The 12345-nt window shown below is 26.7% G+C and overlaps 1 long non-coding RNA gene across 10 annotated transcripts in view; it reads right to left on the minus strand.

Annotated features, from left to right (window-relative positions):
- The window catches only part of LOC147800851 (uncharacterized), a 33518-nt gene extending 22046 nt beyond the window's left edge, over positions 1 to 11472 (minus strand). For 3 of the 10 annotated variants that reach the window (XR_015431051.1, XR_015431041.1, XR_015431050.1), the window contains exons 1-3: positions 10890 to 11284; positions 9847 to 9957; positions 2875 to 2991 (exon numbers count right to left, since the gene is read on the minus strand). This is a non-coding gene — a long non-coding RNA (uncharacterized LOC147800851). Of the gene's footprint in view, positions 1 to 2874; positions 2992 to 9846; positions 9958 to 10889; positions 11413 to 11451 lie in introns of those variants that run through there. The other 7 variants (XR_015431049.1, XR_015431048.1, XR_015431047.1 and 4 more) reach the window with 7 other exon arrangements.
- Positions 11473 to 12345: the final 873 nt, after the last annotated feature.

Genomic DNA, 12345 nt, shown 5'->3' on the forward strand with positions numbered 1-12345 from the left:
TTGTTTTGTACCAGATAACAGTAATTCTTGCATATGTTATTAGAAGGAGCAAATGATGGGCTGAATAAAGTTCAGCAACAAGGGCTATACTACATGGAATTTAATATATAAAGTTTTTGTATGTAATAATGTAGTACAATTTTATAAAAGTAATTGAATGAATTTCAAAAAAAAAAAAAAAAATATTCAAGTGCACTTAATACAGGATTCCCACTCTTTTAAGAAAGCAAAAATAAAGGACCTTAAAAATAATAGGATTGTTTATCATCGAATATGCATATATACCACCAGTGACAGTGCCAATTATTTACCTTTCGTGAAAAAGAAAATTAATCAATAAAAAAACAATAAGAGGCAACTCTATTATAATGTAAGTACTGATAAAATTGTATTAACTAACAGGGCTCGTCAAAGTGGGACAGGGCAATTTTTGCACACCCAGATCGGATTAAAAAAAAAAAAAACATTTTCAGACTGTTATCGATGTCTATGAAACTGTTACGATGTTATCGACTGTTACGATATCTATGAAACTAATCAGTATTCCTTCTTTAATAAATTCATTGAAATTGAATTATAAAATTAAATGGGGAAATCAAGAATTGCAATATTTTTTCTTTATATATTTGAAAAAATAAAGAAAGTTGAGAAAAAATTATTACAACAAGTTTTTATATTGTGGTTTCTAGAAAATAGTTGCCTACTTGTTAAAAACAAAAAGAGGAAAACAAAGTTAATCATGGGAAATCATGACACAAAGTGAAAACAAAATACCAAAAACTAAACTACTGATATAAAAATATAAATTTATAAATGTTTCATGCTGAAAAAAAATTTTTGAGCACAGTTTTAATTAAATTACTTACTAATAAAGAATATCACATATTTATAGTAATTAATTCAAGAAAAATCTTACTTCTTACATGAATCATAATACTATTTTTATTCCAGTGAAATTTTAAAATCCAGTGAATATGAATCGTGAAATTGGATTTTAAAATTGAGTGAATATGAATCCTGATATTGGATTTTAAAAACGCAAAAATACAAATTACAATATTGAATTTTTAAATCGCCTAAATAGGAATCATTATGCATAACTTTTAAATCAGCTAAATACCAAAATTGATGATTGATATTAAAATTGTGCGAATAAGAATCGTGATATTAGCAGATTCCGATGGAGTTCCTAATATTCAAAATAGCGAAAATCAGTGAAATCAAATTAGCAGAAGAATCATAAATGTCTCGCCAATGTGATTTAGCAATAGTTTCAAAATCTCGTCGGATTATAAAGATTTGATTCGCGAAGTCCGCTAACCAATGGTCTAACAGAATTCTGTGATATTCGCGGAAAAATCACCTGCCCTGCTTCTCGTTTTTAGACCTGCTCTGGGTGGAAAGAAAATAAGGTATAAGGAGTGAAAAGGCACTAGAATGACAAAAAAATCAGAACATTTTGGCCTAAACCCGTAGCTTCAGAGCAAAGCTAAAAAATCAGAACAAACACAATTTAATCGGAACAGTTGGCAACTAAGCTAGACATGCATCACATATTTAGTTGCGGGCCAATCTCGCTAAATACTCATTTACACCCAAAAAATTCTTTCTTTTACATTAATAAAATGTTTCAATTATAAGGGTATATATTAAAAGAATTAATATTATGCATGATAGTAGTTTTCTTAACAGATCGTGGCAAATTAAGTCTTATTTCAAGTAAAAACAGACAATGTTGGTATTTAAGCACTTAAAATCATTTACTTTTTTTTTTTTTTTTTGCTTAACTTTTTTTTTTTAAATTTATTGAAATAAATATTTTTATGAAAATTTTTAGAGAACAAAAACACAATTATGTTCAAAAGATTTATAATTTTCAAACCAATGTTTTTTATTAGTTTTCAGTGAAACTCATAAATGAAAGGTTCTAAAACCATTTTTTAAGGGTATCAACACATTCCTTAGGCAGAAAATTGATATGGATACTTAATTAATAAATACTGATAAATTATTTAATTTTTAATCATTTATAGACATTTACTTGTAATATTTTTTATTATCCTCTATCATTCTTAATATTACTCTCTACTATTATTATGATTTGATATTTTATTTTTATTGTAAATTAACAGTTAGAACAAAGCAGTATTCTTTTATTATTAATGGCATTCTCTTATCCTACAATATCACCTTATCAGGTAACGTTTATGGTACCTCAACTTTTATAATGAGGATTACATAAAACTATTTCCAACCAAAACTGTCATTAGGAATTAACTTTACATAATATTACTAAACAATCTCATGAAAAACATGAACTAATTTTAAAGTAACCAAAAGTTGAATAGAAATTTTAAAAGAAGAAGAAACATTTTAAGTTGCAATGTTAACTAAATAAAATGATTATCAAAATCTAAGTTAGAATTTTATTCTAATCGGCATTTATAACAAAAAGTTTGGGATAGATTCTAGACAAAATGCAGAATATATTAATGAAAGAACCAGTATATGAGCGAAATATGCCTCCCCCCTTGCCTATAGCCCTCTCAGACACACCCTTTCTTGTCTCTCTTAAATACTCAACCATAGTCTAATTCTAGGTGATAAAAGATCAACTTTTCGTTTTAAAAAATTTGAACTGAAAAAATTGTCCCCATCAACTATAGTGATGCTGAAAAATAGAATATTTTTAAAAACCTTGTACCAAAATTAATTACTTTTAAAAGCCTTTATTTTCCAAAATAAATAATTTTTAAGGACTTTTAAGGAGTGTGGGAACCCTGTAATGAGGAGGTCACCCAAGTCTGCACAATACTTGGGTTATCTGTATATGTGATAAAGAAATTTACAAGCTTTATATAATTTAGAACTTACTGTAGAGGTATTCAGAGTATTCTTCATCCTCTCCCAGGAAAGTTGATCATCTTTTTCCAGCAAAAAAATTTCATTAAAGGTGAATTACTGCAAGAAGCAGCACAGTGAAGATGGGTCCTACAAGTAATTAATATTATGATATAAAGATTGATAAGTATAAGAGAGATTCAAAAAAATCAAAACAAATTAAAAACCATGAAAATAATACACAGGCATCAAAGTTATGATGGAGCATTATATTTGGTTAAAAAGCACATTACAGAAAAATTACATAAAAAAACATTACAAATAGGTATAAAAAAAATTTGAAAACAAAAAGAACTGAATTTAAAAAAATAAAAAGAGCAGTAAAGAAATTGTCACGCTGATTTTTCTTAAGTACTTTTAAAGCCCTTTCTCATAGGCTGATTTAAATATTTCACACTTTTGCAACATTTGTTTTTGTAATGTTTTCTGCATGGTACTTTGCATTAAAGCTGCTTTAATGTAACTGTACACAATTGTGCACTCTAATTGAAACTTGCATACAATTTTTAATTTGTAACATGTATTTTTTATTAATTTTTTTTAGTTCCATATTTTACTTAACATCATTTACTAGCATGAGTCACTGCAAGTTTACAAACTTAGTGAAATATTTTACTGAAACATACACATGATATTCAAATTATTTAAAATATTCAAACAAATGTAACAGAATTAAAAAATGTCATCAAGCTCTCTGTTAGTAAGCTCTGTTAGTAAACCCCTCTCTAAAAAGTATTTAAGAGAAATTTTAAAAAATATTTTAAATGTTTCTTTGAATAACAGTTTAAGAATCTACCAGTTATTCAACATTCAACTAAAATTTACTGCAAACATAGAAAATAAGAAACTTTTGATAAATGTGAAACTTTACAGCCAGCTGGTAAATATATATACATTCAAATATTAAAGTGTCAATATAAAAAGGACATTCTTAGTGAAAAGAAAAAGGAATAGCAAATCTAAAAACATTATTAGAGGTCAATGTATTAAGAATCTTATTTTAAGAATCTTGAGAAAATTATATATATCAAAAACTATGGTTCTATATTCATCAAAATACTATATAATTTTTTAATAACCATATTAAGAAAAATATATGACCATAGTAAGGAAAATGTATGTGACCATGTTAAGAAAAATACATGAACTCTTAATTTAAGAAATAACAAATAAATAACCTCTTCAAAACCTGAAAGATAAATAAAAGTCTTCAAAACACACGTTAGCAATTCCAACTTCTAAGTTAACTCTTGTTAAATTTTAGATAAAAGTTAGAAAAAATACTCCACTTGATAGAAATATTTATAATAAACAAATTATTGTCAAAATGTACAAGATTAAATAAATAAGTTTACTTACAGTATAAAATAAAAAATTTCAACAACATCTAAGGAATAAATGAATTTTTAAAATAAAATTAAAAGTTTTTAGTAACACAAACTACAAGAAAAATTTCAAAGTAATAAAAGAAAACATAAACAACAAAGTAATTCAAATAGCATCCACATACACAAAAGAAATACTTAGAAAATAAAACAGACAAAATCTAAAAATATTTAAATTATACAACAAAAAAAATATCCTTATAATAAATACCATTCTTGAATTTGCAAAAAAACTATATAATTGCTCAAAAATATCTTTCTGAGACAAACTAAAAAGCGTAGTAGAGTTTTAAAGCAGTCTTATAGATATGTTATCAGTTCATAATATACCGAACAATATTAATTTAATTCTATTCAAAGAGAATACTTTTAAAGAATGCTTGCAATTTCAATTGGGATTTTTAGTCTAACCCAGAAAAAGTAAGCAAATATTATTGTTTAGTTCTCACAAGCGATTGCATGCAAACAAGTTTGTATCTAACAAGGGTGGAACACATCTCAAAAATTCCTATTAAAACAAAATTAAGCTCTAAATTAAGGAGCATGTGGTTAAGATAGGGAGCAAATTAAACGTGTGATCAAATTTCAGAATAGCCAGGACACGCTATTGGTCGAAAATGACATCACGATTTGTGGGAAGGGAGATGGTGTGTATTGCTTGCATGAGGCAATTTTGAAAAATTGCTGAAAACTTTTCCTTAAAACAAGTTTTTTTTAATTTTCTTTATTTTTATTTAACTATTATAATTGATTTCATTTCAGTTTCAAGAAATACAACTTCATTATTTTCAAATGCGTATTTTAGTTTATATTAAAACTAAGGTAATATTGGTTTAGTTAATTTTTTTTCTTCATGGTGTAATAGTGGTGTCTACCAGTGAGGTCAGGAGTTCAATTTAAATTTCTTTATCTAAAAAGGTTAATAACTATTTAATAAGTTTTATTCAATTTATAAATTATAATTTTTTTTAAATCAAAATTAATTCTTTTCAAAAATTTTATTTATAAGACAAAAATTAATAATTTTTTTTCTAATCAAAATATTTCCATTATTTTTTAACTAATTATAACATTTTAATGTAAATTTTAAATTACAAAATTTTTTAACTTAATTTTGTAATTTAAAAAAATAACAAATTTTTTAACTTAAATTATGCATTTTTTAATTAATCCATATATTTTAATAAGATAAAATTAAACAGGTACTGATATTTTTTGTTTCTAAAATAATTTATAAATTGATTAAACATGCTAAATAGTTCATTTTTAGAAAAGAAAGTTAAAGATAATAAATATTCTATTAAAACCCGAACCATTCAACAGAAAATGGAAAGTCTAAATGCTACACCACAACTGCAGGTGAGCTACAAAGTTTTTTTTAATTTAAAGGTAAATGAACTGAAAGTTTAAAGAGTAACATTTTGCCTTTGGGGCATTTCCTTGTAAAACATGCACAATCTATAAAACATTTTACATTAGGCATTTTTGTGTGCCATAGTTGTAAAATTATTTTTGAATTATTTGCTTTACACTTTTACCCTATCTTGAAAATAAGTGAATATGAATTCTCAATCAAATGTAAAATAGTACTTACAATTAAAGCAAATAATACATAAGAAAATAACAATTCGGAAGTTATAATATGATGCAATTTTTCATCAATTAAAAATACTTAAGAAAATTGGAGTAATTTTAAACTATATACAAATTGAGCAATCAACTATGAATTTAAGAAATTATGAAGATAAAAAATTTATGAAGGAACAGTCTCAATTATAAGAGAATTAAACTCAAAGCAATAACTCCCAACTTAACTGCATGAATCAATTCAATTAGATGTATTTTGCAGTTTCATTATCAATATTTATATGTTTACAGAAACCGAGAAAACGCTAATCATGACAAAAACATTAATAAAAATTCTATAAAATTAAAGTTATTTTTTATTCTATTTATTTCCCAAAGAAAAGAAAGAATTGCTTAATATCAAATCCTTATATTAAATCCAAATTCATAAATGATAAAAAAGTTAAATGAAGTTAACACAATAATTATATTTAAACTTTGAAAAAAATACTGCATACCGAACGGTAACTAAAGCCATGTACAGAAACGAAAATTGTCTGCTAAAAATTCTGGCTTTCTAAATATCAAAGTGAAAGATAATCCAACAAGAAAAAGTCAGAGGGAAAAATTATGTATTCCCTTTTCACCTTCAAGAATTTACTCATTGGAGCTTTTTGAAAATTACATTGGTGCAAATTTTTTCATACTTATGACTAATAAATTAAATACATCAGAAATTACCAGATTTTCAAATAGGAATGAAACTTTAATTTTCACATGTAAGCAAATTAAATAAAAAGTTGCAAAAACCATACACATTAAAAATAGTGCATGGTTAAAACAAGACTAATATTAGACATGGTTTCGTTGAAGATCTCATTTTCCCTGTTGGTTTTCCCACACCCTACTTTTATTTTGATATCCAATCACAGGAGAGGGGTAGATGAGGATAATCTTTTTCCAAATTTAAATCAGACTCCCATTTAACTGACCTTGAACTATTTTTGTAGTAAAAAAAAACGGCGAAAGAAAGGGGAGTGTTTTTATAATTTTTATATTAGCTTTTATGAGTTGTACATAATACTTGTTTAAAACCAAGTTAATATCGTTTATTAGAATTTTATCCTTAAATTAAATTAGTACTGTAAAGAAAGTAAAAACCAGAGGGTGATGCAATATCCTGACACATGGAAAAAGGTTTGAAATTTGCTTAATTTTGCTGATAAGGGAAGTGTTTGAAACTGCCAAAAATATGCTTATATAATATTTGACTGACTTCTAATTTAAAGTAATGATAATGTGATAATGGTAGGGAAAAGCTTAAACTAATTTGCCCAAATAATGTAACAGTAAAAGGATCAAATATGAACATTAAAATGGATTCAATAAAAATATGTTAAAATTGATAAATAATGTTGAGCTTTACCAAGAAGCTATAAACTTGGAAAAACAGTTATCAATTGTTTACATTACATTATTTGGAAATAACTGTAAAAGGATAAATAGAATGCAATTAATCAAGGTTCAGCTTATTAGAAACTTCATAAGTTTGAAAAAAGGTAATTCAAAATTTTTTTTAAAATTAATACAACAATATGAAACTTTTAACAATACTAATGATATAACATAACTAATAATTCAAAGATACATAAGTGTTGGAAGAGCTTGAAAATGTTCTTTAAGACACACTAAACTAAACATTTTTTTATATTATTGATCGGAAAAAAACAAAATCTTATCTCAAATAACTATAATTTTACAATGGCATTGAAAAACATTCTAAAAATGCAACATTTAGTTATTTTGTTAGAAGAAATTCATTAGCAGTATATTTTAATACCAGTGTTCTCTTTAACTCTTTTGTGAAGGGCAACCCTTCCAGCTAACCCTTTGATCCCAATAAATGTACCCTCTTTACCCTTTTTATAAAAATAAGACTCTCTCTTTTAAAAATATTAACTTTTTATTCAGATTCCATTTTGAAAAAAATTAATTCATTGTTTTAATAACAATTACACATTGGTAAAATTATGTGTTTATAGGTTAAATTCAGATTACTTTTACAAACATTTACTTCGTTTGGACTATTCTCAACTGGTCAATATTCTATAATATAAGTATCTTTTTAGGGAGAGGTCGGGGAGGATCATATTAATAAATTTTTTAAGTAATTTTAAATTTTAAAACTAATGTCTAAATATTTTTTTTCAAAAAATGCACATTTTAAAGTTTATTTTCTTATAATTTATAGTTAAAATTATTAAAAAATGCTCTCAAGCTGTTTATCAAATAATCATTTTTTGTTAGTCTACTTTTAATTGAAAAAAAAAATATGCACAGAGATTGTCTGTTAGCATGCCTTTAATTATTTTTATTAACAACAATCTCTTCTCAGATTTTGATAATGAGAGAGAATTACTTTTAGATAATACACTTATAAGATAGTATGAGACAATTTATGACAGTATGAGGTAATTTAATTGGATAAAAATCTAAGACATCTATGTAGAAGACAAAAAATTTAAATTTTGAGTTTTTTTAGAAACTTTATAATTCTATAATAGCTATATAATACATCATTATAATGACTTTTTCAATTTTGTATTTGAGTATTTTGCTTTTAAAATATTTGTACAAGTATTTTCATAATGTTAAATCTTTTTTTCTCTAGCTCCAGCAATCGAATGCGTTTTAATGTTTTCAGTCCATGTTTCCTCTATAGTGATTCTTTTGATTGTAATAATGTTTTTAATTCTTCCTTGCTTAAATTTACCAACTTTAATGACAGGGCAGTAAGTAAATTTGAACTAAAATAATGAGTGTTTAGGGAACTAGTACTTAAAAATAAGGACCTAAAAAGTTTCATACCAAATCAAATAATGTCTGAAATAAATTCAATAATAAAAGAAAACACCAAACATTTTTTTGTCTTGTTTCAGTAAAAAAAAAAATTACATTATTTCTTTCAAATTAACTCATTTATAGTTTTTTATACATAAAATTTGTAACTAATGATTTTTTTTTAAAATTTATAACAAGGGGTAAATCTTTTGATTTTGTAGTAAAAACTTTGAAAGAAAAAACTGCAACAAAAACTTTTAAAGTGAAGATGAGGTTCGATTTATTGAGATAGCAATTATAAATGAGCGTCAGGTAAATACCCAGTGGGTAAGGTATTTTACACAGGTATTTACTCTTGCAATGGGTGAATATACCAAAATCAGGGCAGTTAGAACTTTTTGTTCTTTTTAAGGCATGAAAACAAGATTTGTCATTATTATTTTTCTGGGAATAATATAATTTTTACTAATGAACTTGAAACTTATAAATGAGTTTCAGAATAAATAAAAAAGTCAAAAGTCTATAAATACTTTAGTATATGATATAATGTTGCATTAAAATGATAAATAAAGCATAAAATCAATGTTACTTTAAAAAAGTACTGTAAAAAGGAGTGTAGTAAAGTAAATCATTTAAATTAAAATTGGTGCATTTTGAAGAAATTTTTTTTTCAATGTGATAGGATAAACTGTGATAATCGAAAAAGATCCTCAATTATCATGAGAATAAAATTCAAATTTATAAAATTTGTTGTTTGAATAAGTGATATAATAAAAACTATAAAATTTCATTTTTAATTTATCCATAAAATTATTTCATTAAAACAAATTTGCCTTTTTTTCTTCTTTTTCTTAAGAAAAACATTCAAAATTATATTTAGCTTTTATCTGTATTGAATCTGTGTTTATTAAAATAAGAATAATTATTTATCAAAAGTCAGCCACATTTGAGAAATTTCAAAATTTTATTTTAGTCAAAAGAAATAATGATCTATGCAATATAACTTTAATGTTTGTTATAAAATTATTTGTCAAGCTTTCAAATACTAGCAAAAAATTTGTACATTTTACGGAGCACAATCATTTCTGTAATATAATCAAAGTATAAAAATTGAATGTAAAAATTAAGTTTATTGTTATAATTATTAACTAACCATTAGATCAGCTGATAGCTTCTTGTTTTTGACTATCAATGATACCACCATTAATTCTTTCACGTTTGCAATCTTCAGCTTCCAAAAAGAGATGTCCAACATTTTCATCTTCTAGATAAGAAAGAAAAAAATATTTTAAATTGAGTGCATGAACAAGCATAGTTATTAACATGAAAAGAAATACAATCTGATTTTTGACACCTAGATAGAAAAGAGAATTTTTTTTAAAATTAAGTACATAAATAAGCGTAGTTGTCAACGAAAAGAAAAACAATCTGAAGATTTTACAAAAATGTACATTTCTTACCAACTCTCGAATCATATAGCTATTTTTTTATGCACTTCAAAATTTTATAATAACGCTCACTTTAAAATCAACTTATAGAATGTACCAATTAAATTAAGGAAAAATTTTTTTAATTTAAACTAATTACCGCTAAAAAATTTATTTAGTGATAAAATTAAAAACTTTGTATATTTTGGGTGTCCTAAACGTAAAGCAAATATTTTAAAATAATGCTCTTTTTTATGATGGGCGCCCTTTTTTAGCGGCTCTTTCCAGTTTCTAGTGCCCTGCCCTTTTTAAGGTCTAGAATGAACAATTACTTAGTATCTTAATATAAAAGTTACAGAACAATGAAATAAAGATAATATTTCAATTAAAGATAGCAATTGGAATTCTGAGAAATAATAAAGATTAAAAACATCAGAACATTTCAGATTAACAAAACTAAGTATTACAGAATACACACAAATTTATCTAGAAAAAAAATAAACAAATCATCTGGTTCCTTGAATGTTTAGCACTGTCTTAAACTAGCAAATGAATTATTTCAGTTTTGTTATCTTTCAGGATTGAGTAAATTTCTTGTTTACATCGTTACAGAACAACATAAGAAATATTTAGCACACCAATCTTGCACCATTTATAATATCCTACACAATTCGGTAATTTCCCCCCAAATAAAACTTCAAAATAAAAGAGAGCAGTTATAATAAATTTAAACTAAAACTAGCTCAAAAATAACAATTGGACAATCAACCTAAATAAAGCAAAAATCAAAATACTATTTTGATTTGATGATATCCATATACGCCCCATCCCTGCAGATAATTTTATTTCTCGATGTGTTTCCTGGATAACCTGGGTCTTGGCGAATTTAGTTGGCGTCACAGATCAGATTACGAATATATCCCTGTATAATTTAAACTGCTACTTGAAACGACCGAAATAAGAATATATAAAATAGCTCCTTTACTTAAAAACTAATTATGTTAGGCTTAATTGACATGTTTACATAATTTCACGAACATACACATAAATTAAATTCATTAGCGTATTAAAAATTCATGATCAACAATGCAATCACAAGAAACAAGCACAAGAACTTTCAGACAAGTCAATATCAGCAGGGCAATTACAATTTAGTAAAGTTTCAAAAACCTTTTCTTATTTTTGTCAAATTTTTTAATTTAAAAATACTGTTTCGGTTATTATAATCAATCAAAGCTAAAGGCAAATTCAAATGCTGCAATTAAAAAAATTGTTGGCTTATAACAAATTTCGAAAGATAGTGCGAAAATATTTTCACGCTTTTAGCTTACTTATTTTCTATGACGTTTTTAGATTTTTTTTGGTTTTAGTTGTATATCAAAATCGTCCCGCAGTGGACTGATGGTTAAGACACGGTTCCCAGCAGATCACCGAAGTCAAGCATCACTGGCTGCTGTCAGTGTGTGGGTGGGTGACCACTTAGATCAGTTTGCGCAGAAACCGAGGGTGTGCGGTATTGATCCTCCTTAAACTGTGCTACAGTAAAGTACTCAACTTCGCGTGCAGGTCGTTGGGCTACCGAAGCGGGGGGGAGCATCCCCTCTGCACAGGATCAAAATTGTGACGGCATGTCTTCGGATCATCCTCAGGGATGCTTCCCAGACCGTCGCCAATAGCCCATTGTGCAGCTCTAGTGCGACGTAAATGAACTGCAACAACAACAATATATCAAAATCATTAGTTCATTTACGCAGTAGAGCTGCACAATGGGCTATTGGTCACGGTCTGGGAAACATCCCTGAGGATGATCCGAAGACATGCCATCACAATTTTGATCCTCTGCAGACGGGATGGCACCCCCGCTTCGGTAGCCTGACGACCTGTACGTGAAGTCGAGCACTTTACGACAGAACAGTTTAACGAGGACTAATATCACACACCCTCGGACCCTACGCAGACAGAACCAAGTGGTCCTCCACCCGCACACTGGCAGCAGCCAGTGAAGCTTGACATCGGTGATCTGCTGGAAACCGTCTCTTAACTATCACTACAGGACTTAGATTCTTTATTTTTATTCTAGAATGCAAATTTTATAAAAAGTAAGATAACGGTGCTCAGCAGACTATTAGGTAAACATCTTAAAAAAAGATCAGAAATTAGAATAAATCGTTTGATTCTAGGGGTGGAAGTTGCGGGGTCGAATCCCGCTTTCACCCTGGTTTTTT

This window comes from Parasteatoda tepidariorum, unplaced genomic scaffold (assembly GCF_982258835.1).
Source record: "Parasteatoda tepidariorum strain Cologne lab strain unplaced genomic scaffold, Ptep-v5.0 scaffold_12, whole genome shotgun sequence".
Taxonomy (NCBI): Eukaryota; Metazoa; Arthropoda; class Arachnida; order Araneae; family Theridiidae; genus Parasteatoda; species Parasteatoda tepidariorum.